General features: G+C 40.4%; 1 protein-coding gene and 1 non-coding gene across 4 annotated transcripts in view; one reads left to right on the top strand and one right to left on the bottom strand.

The window, feature by feature from the left end:
• The window catches only part of FNIP2 (folliculin interacting protein 2), a 137,454-nt gene that overhangs the window by 107,058 nt on the left and 8,771 nt on the right, over positions 1-21,625 (bottom strand). The window lies entirely within an intron of this gene.
• LOC112439785 (U6 spliceosomal RNA) lies at positions 4,606-4,712 on the top strand. The gene has a single exon (XR_003028005.1). It is a non-coding gene; the product is annotated as a U6 spliceosomal RNA (small nuclear RNA).

The following is a 21,625-nucleotide window of genomic DNA, read 5'->3' as shown; positions in this document are numbered from 1 at the left end:
TATCTCCAGCTCCCTTCCATTTGGATGTACAGCTATAACATAATTAAATCTTCTGTTAATGCTTTGGAACTTTCTGTTGCTGATGCCTGGATTCCTCAGCAGGCCATGCAGAGCTGTACAAAGTCCAGTCCCCTAAAATGCTGTCAGTATTGAGAAGCAGCAGCTCACATGCCCAAAACTACTACTGACAATTTAGCCACCTCATGAGCATGAAGGTAAAACCTTCTCATCATTCTGTACCTTCTCATATGCCTTGCTCTAACCAACTACACACCTATGTCTCACACTAGACTGGTCTCTGTTTTCCTGGAAAGGAATGTTTTTGTGAATAGGCTTCTCTCTTACATTTACAACATTTTTAAGCATTTATAATTTTTAACATTTGTAACATTGAGATACAACTATTTATCTCACAGAGGAATAAAAAATTCATTCAGGCTACTGTAAATGGCATCATACAAATACATATTATTGCCATTAGGGTAATTTTGGAATTACTAAGAGTTATTCATTAATCTGTATTATAATTACACAAGCCACCAAATGGGATTAAACAAAACAAAGAACATCTGACATTCTTCCAGTTTATAAAGGCATTTCATTGCTTTTGTAGAATAATTTATGAACTCACTTTTAAAATGTGCTATCTAAAGACTTAAAACTCCACTCACTTCATCTTTTCAAACATTTCATGTGCCAGACCCTGTTAGGATGCTGATGATACATGAACCAAACCCATGCCACCTTTATGAAGTTTACATGATAGTGGCAGAAGAAAATCAATAATTCAGAAAAATATTCAGTGTGCCAAAACAAATGGTGAGTGCTATAGCAGAAGATGAAGCAGGGGAAGGGTAAGCAATAGGGAATATTCAGTGGGAGGGAAACTTATCTAATTATCCATCTCTTATATATGGAGAGTAAAGACTTGGATTAAGAAAGAATCTAGAAGGGCCAGGTGTGGTAGCTCACGCCTGTAATCCCAGCACTTTGGGAGGCCGAGGTGGGAGGATCACTTCAGTTTAAGAGTTTGAGAGCTCCCTAGGCAACACAGCAAGACCCTGTCTCTGTAAGAAATTTAAAAGTAATCAGGCATGGTGGTGCGTGCGTGTAATGCTAACTACTCAAGAGGCTGGGGTGGGAGGATCATTTGAGCCCAGGAGTTTGAGGCTGCGGTGAGCTATAATCACACCACTGCACTTTGGCTTGAGTGACAGGGCAAGACCCTGTCTCTAAAAAACAACAACAAAAATTTAAACAAAAACAAAAAAACCTAGAAGCCTTGGTGTTTTAAAGGCTGTCAGTGTAAATAGTTGTAAACAGGATAAAGAGGAAAATGAAATTAGTGTGCCAACAGTCTCAAAGCAGATGTGGTGATGGAGTAACAGGTCTCCCAGTGGTGTGGGAGAAGGTCTTGCCAGAAGCCCCTCTCTTCTCTCAACACTAGTGATAGGAAGGCTGGGCAAGAAGTTTTCTCTGGAGCCTGTGGCACTCCTGGCTCCCTCTTGACTCATGCCAGTGGAGAGATGGCAGCTTCCATCCCAAATTCCACTGCTACCACCCTAATCGAAGCCTGGTGGATTTGGGGTTTTTTGGTTGGTTTGTTTTGTTTTGTTTTGAGACAGGGTCTTGCTCTGACACCCAGGCTAGAGTGCAGTGGCAAGATAACACCTCACTGCAGCCTCGACCTCTAGGCTCGAACAATCCTCCCACCTCAGCCTCCTGAGTAGCTGGGACTACAGGCATGCGCCACCATACCTGGCTAATGTTTGTGTTTTTTGTAGACATGGGGTCTCACCAGGCTAGTCTCAAACTCCTGGGCTCAAGCAATCTGCCCGTCTCAGCCTCCCAAGGCGCTAAGATTATAGGTGTGAGCCACCATGCCCAGCAAAGCCCAGTGTTTTGCCAGGACTACCGTAATAGCCTTCGTACTGGTATCTCACTCATTCTTGGCCTGCTACAAATCCACTCAATGGAAGTCAATGTGTATAACAGAATAACAAAGTCAATGAGAATTATTAAAGGAAATCTATGTAGAGGTTAAGTTAGTGACAGTTCTCCTTCAGTTTTGGTTTGACAGGCAAAAATAGTGATACCTACCCAAAATATAGCTATAATTAAAGGTTTCTCATGCAATACATTCATTGCTAGTAAATTAAGTCAGAAAGACTCTTAAAGTGCTCTAAGAGTTCTAATAGCTACGACAACTAAGAAAGCTGCTTGGGAGCTGACAGAAATCAATTTAGGAGAAGAGAAAGCTGGGAAATTAAAGACTGGGAAAGGATATTCAGCTCTGAATCAGCAGACTCTCGTTTCTCTGAGTCAGTTCCTCATGATCAGGCTGAGTACAAGGAACTCAGGAGACACCAGCCACCAGCGCGTAGTCACTGTCAGCAGGGTCCCTGCTGAGAGAGGGTGTCATACCAAGGAACAGAACCTTGGACGAGAAGGCAAGAGTTAAGTCTAGTTCTGGCCTAGTCATCCACTACCTATGTGACTTTGGGGAAAGACACTAGACTCTCTGGGCCTCAGTTTCCTTAACCATAAATAGACAAGAATTGTTGGAGATGTTAAATGTGAGCATTTGAAAATCCCTTTGAAAAACTATAAAATTCTAGACAAACGCAACGTGTTAATTTTTATATACACAAGCCCAAAAGTACTCACTGTCCTATTTGAGTTGCTAAACTCATAGATGATTGCACTGTATTTATACAACATGAAGCCAAGATAAATAACTTTGGCCACAATGATACCTGGCAAATAATGATTTTGCCCAAGAAGGTCAATCACCTTCCCACCCCATCTTCCCTCCCCCAAAAACATAGCCAATTCTCTGGAAGCTCCAGGCAATTAAACACTCTGAGATAGACTCATCACAAAGTTCCTTGGGAACAATAAGCTCTAGAACAAATTAGCACAACAGTTAGAAAATTATATCTGTGGAACAATTATCTTTCAAATTAACATAAGGTATTCTCTCTTCCACTCATAAATCCCCTTTCAACACCCCACATATCCTCAGTCACATCAATTTCCCCTTCTAAAGTACCCCTCATTTAACTTTACAAGCTGAATCCTCTAAGTTCTTTTAGGACCCAAACCAAGGGCCATTTGCTCTATAAAAACTTCCCAAATGGTCCCTTTCCGAAAACATTTCAATATTTGTAATAGGAAGATAGAACGGACTCTATAAACAATGCCTCTGAAGGATTCTCTACCTTTCTTGTAGCTCAGAACCTCCCCAACTACAACTATGGTTCAACTTTCCCCTTGGCTATACCTTGGAACAACAGTCACCGAGTCTACACACTGCCACCAACCACGGTTTAGGGCAGCGGTCCCCAACCTTTTCCAGGACCAGGGACTGGCTTCGTGGAAGACAATTTTTCCATGGACTGGGGGTGGGGGATGGTTTCGGGATGAAACTGTTGCACCTCAGGTCATCAGGCGTTAGATTCTCATAAGGAGCGCGCAACCTAGATCACTTGCATGCGCAGTTCACGATAGGGTTCGTGCTCCTGTGAGAATCTAATGCCGCTGCTGATCTGACAGGAGGTGGAGTTCAGGCGGTAACATCGGCGATGGGGATCAGCTGTAAATACAGATGAAGCTTTGCTCTCTTGCCCGCTGCTCTGTGTGGCTGGTCTGTGGCTTAGGAGTTGGGGACCCCTGGTTTAGGGAAGAATACCTGCAAGCCATGCACAATTCCCGTAACAGAACATGTGTGGAAGTGGTGTTTCCTCAAGTAACTTTGGATCTGCGACTTTTAAGAAATAATTTTCAAAGTTTAGTGCTTTAGCTGCTATTATAAAGGTATTAATCTCTCTTTACATCTCATCAGATACCTCAGAATGTAGATGTCAGTTAGGAATCCCTGAGCCAGAGGATGAACTTCGAGGACATGGACCACACCTTTAATTTCTTTTGTGTTTTGCTTGTGCAGTTAATACTGAGCAGAGAGCAGGCAGGCAGTAAGTGGTTCCTAAACTAGCTGCTTTTAAATGAACCTCTTTTCTGTCATATTTACTAAGGCTGCCTTGCAAATAGCTGTTCACCTAAGTTCTGAAAATAGTCACTCTCTCAGGGACAACAAAACCTCATTATACCACGGCTCAATGTGACATAGATTCAAATGCTCCTTTGAGAAAGAACTGCACATTTAAAAATATGACTGCATTTGATTAGTCCAAAATCCAAGCTAATGCTAACCCTGATACCAGTTCTTAAAGGGATTCAGTTATATTCCATCCAGTAGAACTGTCATAAATGTTGACTTCATTTTATTTATGATAGAGGAATTTCCAAGGAAAATGAATAAACTTCTCTTAGCAGAGGGGTGTTTAGTACTTATGACAGTAATTGTTTTATTTATAAGGGATACATTCAGGTATACTAACAACTTCGAGAGGATTAATGTAACTGGACCCAAGAATTTTCTTTAGAAGTATATCATTTAATACAATCATTTTCAAATTATTCCATGGAAACCCAAAAAATAACTCAAAGAGACAGTGCTGTTCAACAGAAAGATAATATAAGCCACAAATATAATTTTAAATGTTCTAGTACCCATATTTAAAACTGCAATAAGAAACACGTGAGGTGCTCACTTTGGCAGCACATGTACTAAAATTGGAACGAAACAGAGAAGATTAGCAGGGCCTCTGCACAAGGATGACACGCAAATTCATGAAGTGTTCCATATTTTTTTAATACCTAGGTGACGGGTTGATAGGTGCAGCAAACCACCATGGCACACGTTCACCTATGAACAAACCTGCACATCCTGCATATGTACCCTAGAACTTAAAAAACATAAAAGAAAAATACATGTGAGGGCTGGATGCGGTGGCTCACACCTGTGATCCCAGTACTTTGGGAGGCCGAGGCTCACTTGGGAGGATCACTTGAGTTCAAGACCAGCCTGGGCAACATAGGGAGACCCTGTGTCTACAAAAAAAAATTTTTTTTAATTAGCCTGGCATGGTGGCACACTTGTAGTCCCAGCTGCTTGGGAGGCTGAGGCCGGAGGATTGCTTGAGCCTAGGAGGTCAAGGCTGCAGTGAGCCATGATCAGACCACTGCACTCCAGCGGGCCACAGAGCAGGACCCACAAACAAACAAAAAACAAGTGAAATGAATTTTAGTATTTTGTTTAATCCAACATATACAAAATCTCAATTCAACATGTCATCAATATTAAAATTATTAACTTTCTCACAGAATATTTCACATTCTTTATTTCATTCTAGGTCTTCAAAATCCAATGTGAATTTTATACTTAGAGAATGTCTCAATTCAGGCTAGCCACATTTCAAGGGCCGACTAGACATGTGGCTGGTGTTTACTGAGCTGGGCAGCGTAGTTCTAGACAACTCTTCACATAAATGACAATAGTAGGGTACAAGTATGATTTGCCTCCGTTCCATTTACAAACCCCATCACAGCAACCAATAGAAGGAGTATGAAACCTAACCCAGTGGCCAATAGGAAAGCTTGGAAAGCTGGAATCTGAGTGTCCAGAATTGTCAGTGAAACTTCAAAGACAGTCAGGAGGAAGCTGACCTAGCTCCACAACCCCCATGCAAACAGAACTGAGAGGAATCATTACCTCTATTTACCAAACCATAAGTATGCTCATTTGCCAATCTTAAATGTCATAATAACAAAAATCACATGATAAGGGAACTGAAAACTGAAGAATTATGACATAACAAAGACAACTCTGGAAGTAAAACATCCATCAAACTCTGTAGAACAAAAAGCATCTTATAGCAATTAGTCAAACTGGAACAACTCTTGACTATTCACTCCTGTCCTCCCCTCCTCTCCCTAAACCTAATCGGTAAACAAATCTTGATTCTTTCTCTACATCTTTCCATGGTAAAATGCTGTGGGTCCTGTAACTGAAAAAGTACACTGTATTCTGTGTAGTCAAGAACCTGCCACTCATGTGATACTTTGCATAGGCCTGTTTATACCTGCTTTCACATCTGGACATTTAGGATTCCTAGATCATGTCTCAGGGTTCTTGGAATTTCTGGAAATTTGCACAGACAGCTGCACCTTGTAGGCACACTCCAATTGTCTTTATCAGCACTCTGGGTCCTCTGACCTAAGTATCCCTATATCACTCCCTAGAGCTCAAAGTTCCCATGAATGGTCTATCCAAAAACAAATGTGTTGTTCTCTGCCTTCTTTAATTGCCCTCATTTCTACCTTCCCCCATTTTCCAGCAAGACTTTGACTATACCCTCTGATCCTTGCAGCTGTAATTATTCCCTGCAGGCCTGCCCTCTGACTTCATACAATCTTCCAGTCCCTTGATAACTTCCTTTATCAAACCCATCCTGACTTCACCTCTTTATCTTTCAAAGCCAACAAGTCATCACTTTAATTCCCTACCTCGTTCCATCCTTCAATCAGACTGGACTCCAAAACTCATTCTAGGATGAAGCCACCCATTTACCTTCTCCATTCTAAGGCTGCAGAGGGCTTCTACTGTGCAGCCCATTCTCATTCTGTGAAGCAGTTATGTTCTATAAAGTCACCATGAACACTGAATTAGTGAATACCAAACCACTGCTTCTAGGGGGAAATAAAGGGTTAGGTTCCTGAAAGCCACTGATTACAACATTTTCATCAACAGATTAATACATACCTTGGTTTATAGTGTATATGTGTTTCTGTTGAAAGATACCCTATTTCATGCATATTGTTGCTTCTTTAACGCTGAACTCATAGCCAACAGCACTATTAACTCATGCCTGAACAAAGCTTACCTAAAGACACTGTCTTTGTAACGCACATCACAGCTTCTTACAGTAGGACCACTAGACAGCACTCCAGCACTATACGTGGGGGCTAAAGAGTGACATTACCAAGAAGCAGCAAAAAAAAAAAAAAAAAAAAAAGCACAAAATTCACTGTGAAAAGGACACTTGTTTATAGAAGAGCTGACACAGGACAGCAGAGGGTTACCCTGTTTGACTTCAGCTGGGAACGTGCGTGTAAAGTGACTCAAATATTTTGCCACTCTGCATATGTCCATGAGTGACCATGAAAGTGATGAGAGTATTGATTTTGGGGTTACAAATTTTGGTAAGTAGGTGAATTTACTAATAAGGAATCTGCAAATAATGAGGACTGTACTTAGCACCTGATGTGTGTGTGTGTGTGTGTATTGAGACAGCGTCTTGCTCTGTCTCCCAGGCTGGAGTGCAGTGGTGCAATCACGGCTCACTGTAGCTTCAACCTCCTAGGCTCAAGCAATCCTCCTGCCTCAGCTTCCCAAGTAGCTGGGACCACAGGTGTGCACCACTATGCCCGGCTAATTTCTCCAGATCACCACTCTCTGGATCTCATTGTCTGTTATCCCCTAAGGACAGTTTTCCTGCTATCAGCTGCCCCTACCACCATGTTTTACCTATTTTCAAGCCTTCTATATGTGTCATGCTTGCACTCGAGATTACTGATGTATATAACCCTCAGACTGCAGAATGCCGAATGTAGAGAACACACAGGAAATGAAACACAGAGGGCATTACTGACATTCTTATCAGACCGTCTGGGCAGGGAGGCATTATCCTCTGTTTTGGCCTTCCAAAATAGAATTTCTTGCACATCAATAGTAACTGGTAACATTTCTGGTATTACAAACATACCAACATGAAAATTCTCTTAGGATTCTCAGTGCACGCTGGGTGCAGTGGCTCATGCCTGTAATCCCAGCACTTTGGGAGGCTGAGGCAAGTGGATCACTTGAGGTCAGGAGTTTGAGACCAGCCTGGCCAACATGGAGAAACCCCTACTAAAAATACAAAACTTAGCCCCGGGCATGGTGGCAGGTGCCTGTAATCCCAGCTACTCAGGAGGCTGAGGCAGGAGAATCACTTGAACCTGGGAGGTGGAGGTTGCAGTGAGCTGAGATCGCACCATTGCACTCCAGCCTGGGTGACAGAGCAAGACTCTGTCTCAAAAAGAAAAAAAAAAAAAAAGGATTCTCAGTGCAGAAGGAACATCTAAAGACTAGAGTGTCTGTAGGCACTAAAAATAAAAATGAAGTTATAGAGAGGATTGGAAGCAAAACTGCCTGAAAGTGTTAAGGGAGAAATCACAAATTCCTATCAGAAAATTCCACCTTCTCGTTTATTGCTATCCCCCTCCTCCACCTCCCTTGTTACCCTCACCCCTCTCTCTCCATTCCATTAAATTAGGTTAGGTTTTCAGAAAACTGTTTAATTCTAATCATGATAGCCTGGTATTTATTTTGGGAAAATCACCCGCAAACAAAATGGAAAGACAAGAATTAAAAAATTATGAGCACAAATATAAAAACAACTTTAAAATGTGTGTTTAGCATCTAACTCTCCAAATAAGAAGATACAAATCTAAGAAAGTGCTAAGTGAAAAAAAAAAGTGAAAATTAAAGGTATATACTACTAAGCTTAGACACTTAAGTCATCTAAACTTTATTGATCACTTTTATTATTTTATTTTATTTTACATTTTATTTTAGAGACAGGGTCTCACTATGTCACCCAGGCTGGAGTGCAGTGGTGCAATCACAGATCACTGCAGCTTGGAACTCCTGGGATCAAGTGGTCCTCCCACCTCAGCCTCCTTAGTAGCTAGAATTACAGGCATGCATCACCATGCCCAACTGATTTTCAAAATTTTTTGGAGAGATGGAATCTCATTACGTGGCTGGTCCCAAACTCCTGGCCTCAAGTGATCCTCCTGCCTCACCTCCCAAAATGCTGGGATTACAGGCGTGAGCCACCATGCCCAGCCTACTGAGCACTTCTGTAAGGTCTCCTTGTGCCTATTTTTTGGTATACAGGTTGAGTATCCCTTATCCGAACCAAAATATTTATTAAGAATAATGGCTATAAGTTAACCTGGTTTTTATAGAATGGCCAGGATTTATTAATAGGATATTAACAGGATCCTATAGTTTAGTATAGGATCCATTAATGTATTTACAAATATTCCAAAATCTGAAAAAACTCCAAATCCCTCGAGGGATCAGAAGTGTTTCGGATTTGGCGTTTTTTCAGATTTTGGAATATTTGTATACACATTATGAGATATCTTGGGGATAGGACCCAGGTCTCAACATAAAATTCACTTATGTTTCTTTCATATACACTTTATATATACATAGCCGGAAAGTAATTGTATATAATATTTTTAATAATTTTGCATATGTAGCAGTTTTGATTGTGTTGGGACCGTGACCCATAAGGTCAGGTGTGGAATTTCCCGCTTGACGTGTCACGTCAATGCTCAAAAGTTATTCCCTAGTATCACTCTTGTACTACTCCAAACCTTTAATGGCTTTAAACAAGAGAATCACAGCAGTACAGCAAACCCCTCTCCCCTTTTCCCTTGGGTAAGGCATTATTTCACCTAGAACACATCCACCACTGCCAGGACTTAATAGGCTACCACAACCCTTGGAGTTGGAAAAAATGGACTCTCATTGCGTTTACTCAGAAACTACTCCGATTTTGAAGCATTTCAGATTTTTGGATTAGGAATACTTCATCTGTACTGTTAGCTCCTGTTGCACGTTATAACAGAAGAATAGGGAGCAAACCTCCATGAACCGAACTCCTCAAGGGCAGGGTGTTATCTTATTCATTCTTGTACTCTAACAATGCTTTGTACCTAGAATATGGAAAATGTCAACAGATGCTTTTGAATGAACATTTACTATTGAGGATCCTATAAATTCATTTGTAAGTTTACTTTTAGAGTTCAGAGCACACATCAGAAACATCATTATAAAGGGCAGTCAGAGTACCTGGCCATCCTATAAAAACCAGGTTAACTTACAGCCATTATTCTAATAAATAAATGAACTGTCCTTCATAACATAGTATCTTAGGTATGAAAAAATGCGTTCTGAATGGTAAAAGCCTGTGATTTCTCACACACACACACACACACACACACACACACACACACTGCTTTTAGAGGCTCTGAGGTTGGAGGGTGAAGGATAGAAGAGCTCAGCTGTGAAAGTAGCTTGGGATCAGGTGATCTTTGTGTTTCACTACTGCCCCTTGAAAATCTGATGGATTCTACAGCAATTATTCGCTAGTATCACTCTTGTACTACCCTCCAAACCTTTAATGACTTTAAACAAAATAATCACAGCAGCACAGCAAACTCCTTCTCCCCTTTTCCTTTAGGTAAGGCATTATTTCACCTAGAACACATCCACCACTGCCAGGACCTAACCAGGTCACAACCCCTGGAGTTGGAAAAAATGGACTCTCATTACTTTTAGTCAGAAACTATCCTGCTCTCGCATAAGCTTTTCCTTTTACATTGCTTTTAGTTTTTACTCTTGCCTAAAGATGAAGCATGGAAGGTAAGGAGTCAAGTGGCTTCCACTGCTACATTATGGCCACAGCACAACTGATGACCAACAAAACAAAGTGCCAGGAAATCCTGTGAGTGTGCCTTTAGAGAGCTGGGGAGCAGGAGGCTACAGCAGTTATTAGATTAAATCCAGACTTGTGGTCAATGTTAACCTGCAAGTTCCTTGTGAGTCTAGCCTTTTCTATGTGGAACCTACTTTTTCTTAAAGAATACAGCAACTTTTCAAGAGGCCTGTCCATATGTACGGCTTCTTCTCCCAAAGGGGATAAACAACATGAAGCAATCATGTGTTACAACTCCAGAAGCTGCCATAAAGCAACCTAGGTTAAACTTCCCTATTAGCTTCTCCTAAAATTACCCATCAAAAACCCCAAATAAAAGGCAAAAAGATCATCACAAAAAGAAAGAAAAGTGGAGGTTAAACACATAAGATTATAGCATGAGCTAAGCGGGCCTTTGCTTATTGATTTATTCAGACATTTGTCTTGTGCCTATAAGTGCCAAGTGCTTATATTGCAAAGTGAATACAGATTCGGCATGGTCATCCCTGTCCTCAGAGGGGAGTAGTAAGTCATGCACAGGCAATTATACTCCAGGAGGACAGAGTGCTCAGTGCAATGAGTCTGTGAAAGAGCAGATTATCGGCAAAGGCTTCCAGGAATCAGAGTACTTACTACGCGCCCAGCACGGTCGTAACTGCAAACCACCCACTTAAATCTCATACCACCACCATGAGGTGGTTACTATTATTCCCAACATACCAAAGAGAAAAAGGCAGCATAGCACGGCACGGTTAAGCAACTTGTTCGAGACCATACAGCTATTAAGTGATAGTGTCAGGGTTCGAAACCTGAAGTCCAATTCCAAGCCCACTCCCGCTCTTAATCACCACACTAGTTAGGAGTGTGAGTCAGGTTAAAGGAGGAAAGGAGGAGCCAAGTTCCAAACAAAGAAATCTTCATAAAGAAAAAACTCAAGATTGTTTGAGGAACTGAGACAAATTCGCTTTGACTGGACTTCAGAGTATGAGGGGAAGCGCAAAGAGAAATGAGGCAGGGCCGCCACACGAAAGAGGCTGGACTTGATTTTCAGAGTTACATAATTTACGTCTCAGTCCCTCAATGCCAGAAAGAAGCAAAAGTCTAATGAAAATAACAAAAAAGTCCAACAACATGCAAGAGAATATAGTTGTGTGATAATTAAGAATCATAAAAATGTATTTTAGCTATAAATTCATAACAGTTTTTTAACTACACAACAAGGGAACTTGCCATACTCATAGGACTAAAAATTGGCTGAGGTGTGATGCAGGAATCAAAAGGTCTGCGTCCCCAATCTTGGCCTATCCATATGAGTAACTAGCTCTGTAGCCTTGGTGAGTGAGCCTTTTCCTATTCTATAAAATAAATATAACTGCTTTGGGAAATAAAACTCATGTAAATATCAAGTTTACAGTTAAGTTCCTTTTATCATTTATACTTTGAAATACCGGTCGTTGGCGCAGAGCAGCACGTTTAACCAGTATGCACCTCTCTCCCACCACAATTTTTAGAAAAGAAAACTATGGGAAAAACTGGTTTGTACAACATCTAATTCCCAACTTTGGCATCCTAAGCCTCCAAAATGCATAGCTCATTTCTGCTTTGAAATCCCCACTACATTTCATTGGCTAAACAAATCTTTGTATTTGCCAAGGAAAAGAAATGATTCCATTAAAAAGATCTCTGGTTAACTGCACTCATGGGGGCTGAAAATACTCTGAACTTTCTCAACAACAGCTAAATCCAAGTTCCTCCCCTCCTAGACTTTGGGAGATGGATCAGCTACCTGAAGTCATGGATCCTTCTGTCCCAAGTGTAAAATTCAAAAAATCACAGACTTAGAGATTAAAAAAAAAAAAAGCTGAGACCCCCAAAAGCAATACAGACTCTGAAGATAATCTCTCCCACTACTGTTTCCTATCCCCACCCCCGCTAAGAAATTACTTCATCTTAGTCAATTAAAGTGGCAAGTTAAAAATATAGCATCATGAAGAGAGAATCACAAAAAATTCATAAGGACAAAGAAACCCTACATAAAAATTGCAATGCCTTTGACTCTGGTTAATTTGTCACTATTGTCTTTAGAAAACAGGGAACAAAAATCTCACAGAATAAAGAAGTTTGCAAAGGCTGACTGCAGGCACCTTTTCCCAAACCGAGCTGTTTTTTTAAAAAATAAAAACCACTGTGAATTCTCATTACCATATGAGGACAGGCACAATTTATAGTTGAAATAATTATTTTCAAGTCCTGGGTTTGTTCATTTATTTCAGAACTGACATTCACAAAAATGCAAACGGAAGGAATGAGCTTCTGGCAGCTCCTTGAAGCTGTAATAGCATATGACCTGTGCACTAGTAAATCTAGTTTTCTTTTTTTAACTCTGGCCATGAGACACCAAAATAAGTGTTCTTTTATTCATCTGAATCTCCTGTGCAATTAACGTTTTTACTATATGAACTGCATTAGTATACAGGTATTTGGTGACTTGTTTTTATGAAGATAAAACAGCATGAAGCCAGTAGAATATTTATCTTGGACACAGAACTGGGTCAGGTCCAGAAAACAAAAGGACAGATAAGCATTTCTCTGGAAGGAGAAATATAAACAGAGTGGTCTTTTCAGCAATGAGTGTGAAGATTGAACTTAACATTTTCATAATTAATCCGGAGGAGACTGGTCATGGATAGGGCCATCCCTGTAGATGATGGCACTAATAGTTTTTCACCAGGTAAGTCCCAAGTAAAGAGAATAAACAGTAAGATCTTTCAAGGTTCTAGGAAGAGACAGATGGCAAATGAGTTTCAGTCCAGGCAAAGGTCAGATTGGTTTAGGCAAAAAAGATCTTCAAACTATTCTTATGACAGACCCTAAACTCTAAGTTTTGTTCCACAGAAATAATTTACTAAAGAGAGACGTCAGCTGGGAGGAGCCAACAAAATGCTGAGTAAATCAGATATGACCTCAGAAACAAAATGAAAATTACTTTGCCTTCATATGTAAAACAGTGTATTTTTAATAAAATACCCCATACATTTCTTGGCAGTGAATTTCGAAACTCTAAACTGGAACTGGTATAGAAAATTAAACAATCTATAGAGGAGAATCTCTGAAGTTAAAAAAAAAAAAAAAGAAAAAAGAAAGAACCCTGTAACTGGAAAGAAAAAAATGGAGTAAATACAGTTAAGAAGCATGGGTAGGGCTGGGCGCGGGACCTCACGCCTGTAATTCTACTACTTTGAGAGGCGAAGATGGGAGGACTGCTTGAGCACAGGAGTTCAAGACCAGCCTGGTCAATATAGCAAGACCTCATCTCTTATTAAATTTAAAATTAAAGAAAGAACGAATCATGGGTAGGATAAACACATTTATTAAATTCTGAAATAATGGAGATGTTCTTAAAACTTCAAATTTGGAGACAAATTTATGTTTTAAAAAAGAGAGGGGCCAGGCGCGGTGGCTCATGCCTGTAATCCCAGCACCTTGGGAGGCTGAGGTGGATGGAACTCAAGGTCAAGAGATCGCGACCATCCTGGCCAACAAGATGAAACCCCGTCTCTACTAAAAAATACAAAAATTAGCTGGGCATGGTGGCACGTGCTTGTAGTCCCATCTACTCGGGAGGCTGAAGCAGGAGAATCTCTTGAACCCAGGAGGTGAGGTTGCAATGAACCGAGATCGTGCCACTGCACTCCAGCCTGGCAACAGAGTGAGACTCTGGCTCAAAAAAAAAAAAAAAAAAAAAAAAAAAAGAGGAACTTTATATACTGGCTAATAAATTCACATATTTTTAAGTACTGGTAGTTGCTGAAAACAATGCAGGTTCAAATAAACGTATTTAAACAAGCTCCTACTAATGTACTGTACTTAGTATTATGCTCTACACTACAGGGACATACATACAATGTTGCTGTCAAGGTATAATCTGGTAAAGTATTTCGATAAATAAAAAACAGCTAGTAGAATGTGGTAACTGCCATATAAGAAGAATTAGAGCAGGGATCCCCAACCCCTGGGTCACGGACTGGTACCAGACCATGGCCTGTTAGGAACCGGGCCACAAAGCAGGAGATGAGTGGTGGGCAAGTGAGCATTACTGCCTGAGCTCCACCTTGTCAGATCAGCGGTGGCATTGGATTCTCATAGTAGTGTGAACCCTATTATGAACTGCGCACGCGAGGGAGCTAGGCTGCACACTCCTTATGAGAATCTAATGTCTGATGATCTGTCACTATCTCCCATCAACCCCAGATGGGACCTTCCAGTTGCAGAAAAACAGGCTCAGGGCTCCCACTGATTATGCATTTGGTGAGTTGTATAGTTATTTCATTATTTATTACAATGTTATAATAATAGAAATAAAGTACACAATAAATGTAATGTGCTTGAATCATCCCAAAACCATCCCCCACTCCACTGTCTGTGGAAAAATTGTCTGCCATGAAACTGTTGCCTGATGCCAAAAAGGTTGGGGACCACTGGTTTAAAGGGAGCAGCATGCCCATTTGGGGCAATCAGCAAAGATAATCAGAGGTGGCATCTAAACCGAGTTTGGAAGAAGGAACAGAATTTCTACAAAAGTAATTTTGGAGGATGGAATAGAAAAAGAAAAGTCTTAAAGAGCAAGAGATGAATTTTCTGGGCTCTTTGGCAAATATTGGCTTAATATCTTCTGACAACTACAGCTTCATGAATATCACAACTTAGAGTGTTCAACTACATCTTAAATTCAACGTGTACAAAACCAACTTCTCCTTGTAACTTCCCTATTTCCACTAATTATGCTACCCACATTATTCGGGCTCAAAACTTGGAAGTTACTTTATATATCATGATTTTGTCTATTCTTTTTGTTTACAAGTATCTCCCCATCACTTCCACATCCTGTCCAGCTTTCCTCTGAAATGTGACTCATGTACATTCCTCCATCCATACCGGTTAGGTCCCCAAGAAAGAGAAAGCAATGGGAGACATAATAAACCCTTCATTACTTGTAAGTTTTGATGCAAACCTCAGTCTAGGAAGCTGAACTGGTCCAGGCTCTGGAACTGGATGGAACCAGATGGAGAATTCCAGCTGTGAGGATTTTAGGCCACCTAGAGCCTAGAGCAATGCAGTTCAAATGTCCTCGTCCCCTGCCCTGACAAGGCCACACTAATTCACTAATTTGTGTGAAATTTCACTAATCTGATGGTGAACAGACTCCTGAGAAGGCCAAGCAAAAAAGAAAAAAAGATCAAGCCTGCTTGCCTCAGTGCTTCAGGCAGAGTTGGTCTAGATCCACATGCCAAATATTTCTAAGATGAAAAGAAAAGTGGAGTCTTCGGAACAGACAGGTAATAAATGAGATTTACAATACTTTGGAATTTGAATTAAAGAAGAAGAGAGACCCAATTATTTTCTCCTTGAAGGTAACTTGCCCCTCTCCAACTAAAAACATCTCTGAGGTAAACCTCTGCAGGGAAAATGATGAGTTGGAGGCCCTGTGCCTTGTACAGAATGGTTTCTGAAATAAATGGAGAGCAGAGCACAGGTCTAAAACACTATGGCAATGCTTTCACCCCAGGGAAGTTACCTACTGTGGTCTGGTGATTGGACCACAACAATTCTCACCATCAATTGCTAATCTTGACATAATTCTGAAAGGAACTCTCCTCTTAAATAGCATTAAGCATGCTAGCTTAGCATGCTAGCAGGTCACGGCAAGCTCAAGACAACTCACTCTGTTACTGCTGTGTTAAACACAATATTGACTTTAACAGTCCAAGCTGTAAAACTCAATGCTCTGCTGGAGTAAACTAAAGAGCAGCATGGCACAGTAATCAGCTATAAGATCAAAGTCCAATACAAACTGGATTTGAAGAATGAAGACAAAATGATGAACAAATTAAAGTGTGGATTTGCACCTACTGGAACTAGACTGCTTTTTAACAGCTTTAGTTGGAGCAAGCAGCAGAGGTTGTGCGCTTCCCTTGGCACATTATCTAAACTAGCACCCACCCCCTACATACAATTACAGGCAGTATTTAGCACTCTGTAGATAAGATTACTGGACAATTGGGAGCTTCCCCACCCCCAGTTTCTGATACAAATGTCTCTCCCTTTCCCTCCCTTTTTCCAACCCTCTCCCTTTTCTGTTTGTAAAAATACAACAATCGTGAGAACTGAATTAGTAAGAGCCTTCAAACACAAACTCCTTTCCTCGCAATAAGTCCGGAATTTTAGGATTAGCTGCCATAACTGACTCCTCATAAATGTTTGTGAAATGAATCAAAAGAGGCAAGAGAACTGTCAGGAAACTAATTTGAGGAAAAAAAAAAAAAACCAAAAAGGAAGCTCCTGATATTAAAAGATACAAAAAGAGATAGTTATATATCTGGTAGGTTTACCAAGTACAGATTTTGCCATAGGCTGGAGGGAAAGCTTAAAGGCTGGGAGCATGAAGCTGTCAGCTTGTATGAGTTTTGTTTTTTCCCTTTGAAGATAAGAGAGGTCTGGGATAGGGGAAAGAGAGGGAAGACTGGGGAATACACGTATGTTTTACTTGCTGATATCATATATCATATACACTAAAACTGCACTAACTTGCATCCCAGCACCAAAATTTAAGTTAGGGTCCCTGTGTTTAGCAAGCTGCTCCACCAATCCACTACTTAAAACCTCAGTGGCTCCACATTGCCTTCAGAGCAGGAACTCCACCTTTTGGTAAAGACAAGCTACTTGCCATTTCCCTACAACCTTGAGATCAGTAGAGATGCATTTAATACAGGGAAAGAGCTGGAGGGAAAGACATAATATTTAAGTCTCTGAGAGTTATAAGAGTCACTACATATTGAATGTCTAATAGTTGTCAAACACTGTGTAGTAGGATTGATAGGTATTATCTCTAGTCTTCAGACAAACTTGCAAGAAAGGCAACTTTACACCTGTTTTACAGATTAAAAAAAAGAAAAAAAACTCATTTAGAGAGAATAATGTGCCCCACATTGTAAGTGGGAGAGTCAGGTTTGAATTCAAAAATGTAAATCCAGGCTGGGCCCAGTGGCTCCTGCCTGTAATCCCAGCACCTTGCAGAGGCCAAGACAGGCGGATCACTTGAAGCCAGGAGTTTGAGACCAGCCTGGCCAACATGCTGAAACCCCGTCTCTACCAAAAAAATACAAAAATTAGCCAAGCATGGTGGCATGCGCCTGCAGTCCCAGCTACTCAGGAGGCTGAGGCAGGAGAATCACTTGAACCTGGGAGGCGGGGGTTGCTGTGAGCCAAGATCGCGCCACTGCACTCCAGCCTGGGCCACAGAGTGAGACTCTGTCTCAAAACAAAAACAAACAAAAAATGTAAATCTGTAACAAAGGCCCTACTCTAATAAGACTCAAAGTATAGACTGGGGTCCCTCCCCATCTACACTTTGGGGTTACCTAAATTTAAATTTTAAAATTAATAATGCTTGCAACAACTTGCACAATTCGGTCCAAATGTATCTAGCCTCACAAGAACACTCTGATTTCACAGAGACCGGTCCACCCATTTTAAACTCAGGAACACCTCTAAGGTAAAAAGTTTTTCACCTCTATGAATTCTACCTATTAGCTCTTATCTCCTCCATAAAGCCTCCCTAACTAGCCCAGATTAAAGAGCCCTCCCTCACTCCTTCCTTTCATCTTAATAGGACTTTAGAGACTTGGTCCTGAACTACTGTTTTGTATTATTAATTAGTTTTTCACACATCATACATAACTGCACAATTAACAGTAAGCTCCCTAAAAATAGTACTTAGACTTCATACTTTCTTTTTTCTTTTTTTTTTTTGAGAAGGACTCTCACTCTGTTGCTGAGACTGGAGTGCAGTGGCGCGATCTCAGCTCACTGCAACCTCCGCCTCTGGGGTTCGAGCGATTCTCCTGCCTCAGCCTCCTGAGTAGCTGGGACTACAGGTGCACGCCACCACACCCGGCTAATTTTTTTGTGTTTTTAGTAGAGACAGGGTTTCACCATGTTGGTCAGGCTGTTCTTGAACTCCTGACCTCAAATGATCTGCCTGCCTCAGCCTCCCTGAGTGCTGGGATTATAGGCGTGAGCCACCGCACTCAGCTACATTTCATACTTTCTTATAAACCTCACAAAATCTACCACTGAATCTCAGTCTTAAGTACTTCAAATATTAATCTGCAGAGAGAGAATACAGATCATATATTAATACGAGCTGACTGACTTCAGTTTGAATTCCCAGGGTCACTAGTAAACCACTCAATTTCAGGCAAGCCTCAAGTGTTCATCCATAAATTATGGTAAATTTATAATCTATAAATTGGCTAATAAAAATATCTATCATCAAAGGATAACTATGAGACATGCGTGAAATGATTTAAGTAAAAAGCTCTTGGTATAGGGGCTAGAAAATGGTAAAGAATACTATTATTTTTTAAATGTTAGAATGGGCTCCCTTAAAATTCTTGAGAAATAGCTATTCTAAAAGCATTCTAAAAGATTTCTAAAAGATTTCAGGGAAGTCATTTACGTACATATTCTACAATTATGTCTTCACTAATTAACAAGGTTTACAACATCTTTATAATCATAAATAAGTGGCTATTTGTATTATAATAGAATTTTATATTTTTCCTTTTTTTTTTTTTTTCTGAGACAGGGTCTCCCTCTGTCACCCAGGCTAGAGTACAGTGGTGCAATCATGGCTCACTAAAGCCTCAACCTCTTGGGTTAAAGCGATTCCACCACCTCAGACCCACAAGTAGCTATAACCACAGGCATGTGCCTAGCTAATTTTTTTTTATTTTTTATTTTGTAGAGATGGGGTCTCCTTTTGTTGACAGGCTGGTCTCAAACTCCTGGACTCAAGAGATCCTTCCACCTCAGTCTCCCAAAGTACCGGGATTACAAACATGAGCCACCGTGCCTGGCCTCTAATTTTTATTTTTTGCCCACACATTTTATAGGATATTTATGGTCAGGCAAGGTGGCTTATGCTTGTAATCCCAGCACTTTGGGAGGCTCAGGGTGGGGGAATCACTTGAGCCCTGGAGTTCAAGACTACGCTGGGCAACACAGTGAGACCACCCCCGCTCCCGTCTCTACAAAAAAAAAAAAAAATGATGGGTATGGTGGTGCATGCCTATCTGTGGTCCTAGCTACCTGGGAGGCTGAGGTGGGAGGGTCACTTAAGCCCGGGAGGTTGAGGCTACAGTGAACTGTGATTGTACCACTGCTTCCAGCCTGGGTGACAGAGTGAGACTCTATCTCAAAAAAAAAAAAAAAAAAAAAAAAAACCCACCACCAACAAAGGATATTTACCCACAATCTCATCACCCCATAATGTCAACTGTTCTTTATTATTTTTCTGTTTTTCTTTCTAGTTCTTGGTCATACATTTGCATATTTTACTAATATATTCATCTTGTAGATACCAACTGGTGCTGGTTGTTTTCATTTAACATAAACATTTTATATTAACACTGTCTTCATAATCATTTAACTATTATATTACTATCCTACAAAGCTGACATAACAATTTAGATACTTTCCTGCTGTGGGACAATTGTTAAGATCCTTCTATTTAACATTATAATGATAATATATAAAGAACATCTTTGTGCACAAACATTTGTTTTTTTAAACATTTTCATGCACAAAAGTTTTTTCTCTTCAGTTACTGAGTCAAAAAAGTATGAGCATTTTTAAGTCTGGAAAGCACAGCCAAATTGAGCTGTAAAAGAGTTTAACAATCTGCACACATGTTGAACTAGACAAGTGATCAACAACTACTAAGAATGAGCTAGGGTCCAAGTTTCCCCACCACCCTACCACTGCTATTTCTTCAGGGTACTTTAAATCATCTTCACTAAACAGCCGCTATCATATGCTGTTAGTAGGCGTATAAACAGGTGCAACCTCTCTGGAGTGCAGTTTGGCAGAAATTCCATCCTGGGTTCTTATCCTGGAAATATACTTGAGCTTATGGCATAAGAATCTTTCAACCAGGAAGTTCACCATTTCTAACAATAAAGCCTGAAAGTAAATACTCCATCAGTAGAGGACTGGTAAAATTACAGTAGTGCCCTCTTATCCACAGGCGATACCTTTCAAGACTTCCAGTGGATACCTGAAACAGTGCTTAATGCCAAACCCTGTATATACTATGTTTTTTCCCATACATACCTATTATAAAGTTTAATTTATAAATTAGGCACAGTAAGAGATTGACAACAATAACTAATAATAAAAATAGAACAATTATAATATACTATAATCATAGTTATGTGAACGTGATCTCTTTCTCAGGAAATATCTCATCATACTATAGTCACCCTCCTTCTCCTTGCGATGATGTGAGATGACAAATGCCTACATGAAAAGATGAAGTGACAGTGGAGATTCCATTGTGCTACTCAGAATGGTGTGCAATTCAAAACTTAGGAATTGTTTATTTCTGGAATCTTCTTTCTTCTTTTTTAAATGGTACTGCTCCTTGCAGAGCAGAGCTAACTCACAGGCAGTGCACCCAGAGTTGCTCCATTTCTTGAATTTTTGATTTAATATTGTCAGACTGAGGTTGACAGCAGAAAGTGAAACCTCAGATAAGGGAAGACTATTGTAGTGTGCTTGGCTGCACATGCAAATTACCCAAGGAGAGTTTCATAAAGACAAACATAAAGCCCCAGCCCAGATCTATTAAATCAAGATCTCTGAGAAGCAGTCTGGACATTTAAAGCTCTCTAGGTGACTTTAGTGTCTGACCAGACTTGAGAACTACTGGGTTAAGTGTTATACATGAATTTATTCAAAGGAATACAAAGCAACTTTTAGCAAAATGATGAACAGTGTAGGCAGCAACTACCACTCTGTCTGAGGGAAAGAATTTTTTTTCCTGTATTTGCATAGAGTATTTCCAAAAGGATATGAAAGAAACTGGTACAGCAATGGTAGCCTTTGGGAAGGGGGATTGGGGTGTGAAAAGGCTTACATTTCAACATATTTTATATGAACTTTTAACCAGATATGTTTGAAAAAATCTTAAAATAAAATCATAATTTCATGTATAAGCAATTTCTCAGGTACACATGACACTAAGCAATATATGGCAATCCCACTGCAGGGCCAGTTACCAGCGTCCACAGGGTCTTCCATGGAGCCTGTGCACTCAGCACCAAGTGGCTACCCGGGGTCCATCTCTG

The sequence above is a fragment of the Pan paniscus genome, chromosome 3 (assembly GCF_029289425.2).
Source record: "Pan paniscus chromosome 3, NHGRI_mPanPan1-v2.0_pri, whole genome shotgun sequence".
Taxonomy (NCBI): domain Eukaryota; kingdom Metazoa; phylum Chordata; class Mammalia; order Primates; family Hominidae; genus Pan; species Pan paniscus.
Note: the sequence above shows the minus strand (reverse complement) of the source record. Positions and strands in the feature narration are given on the sequence as shown.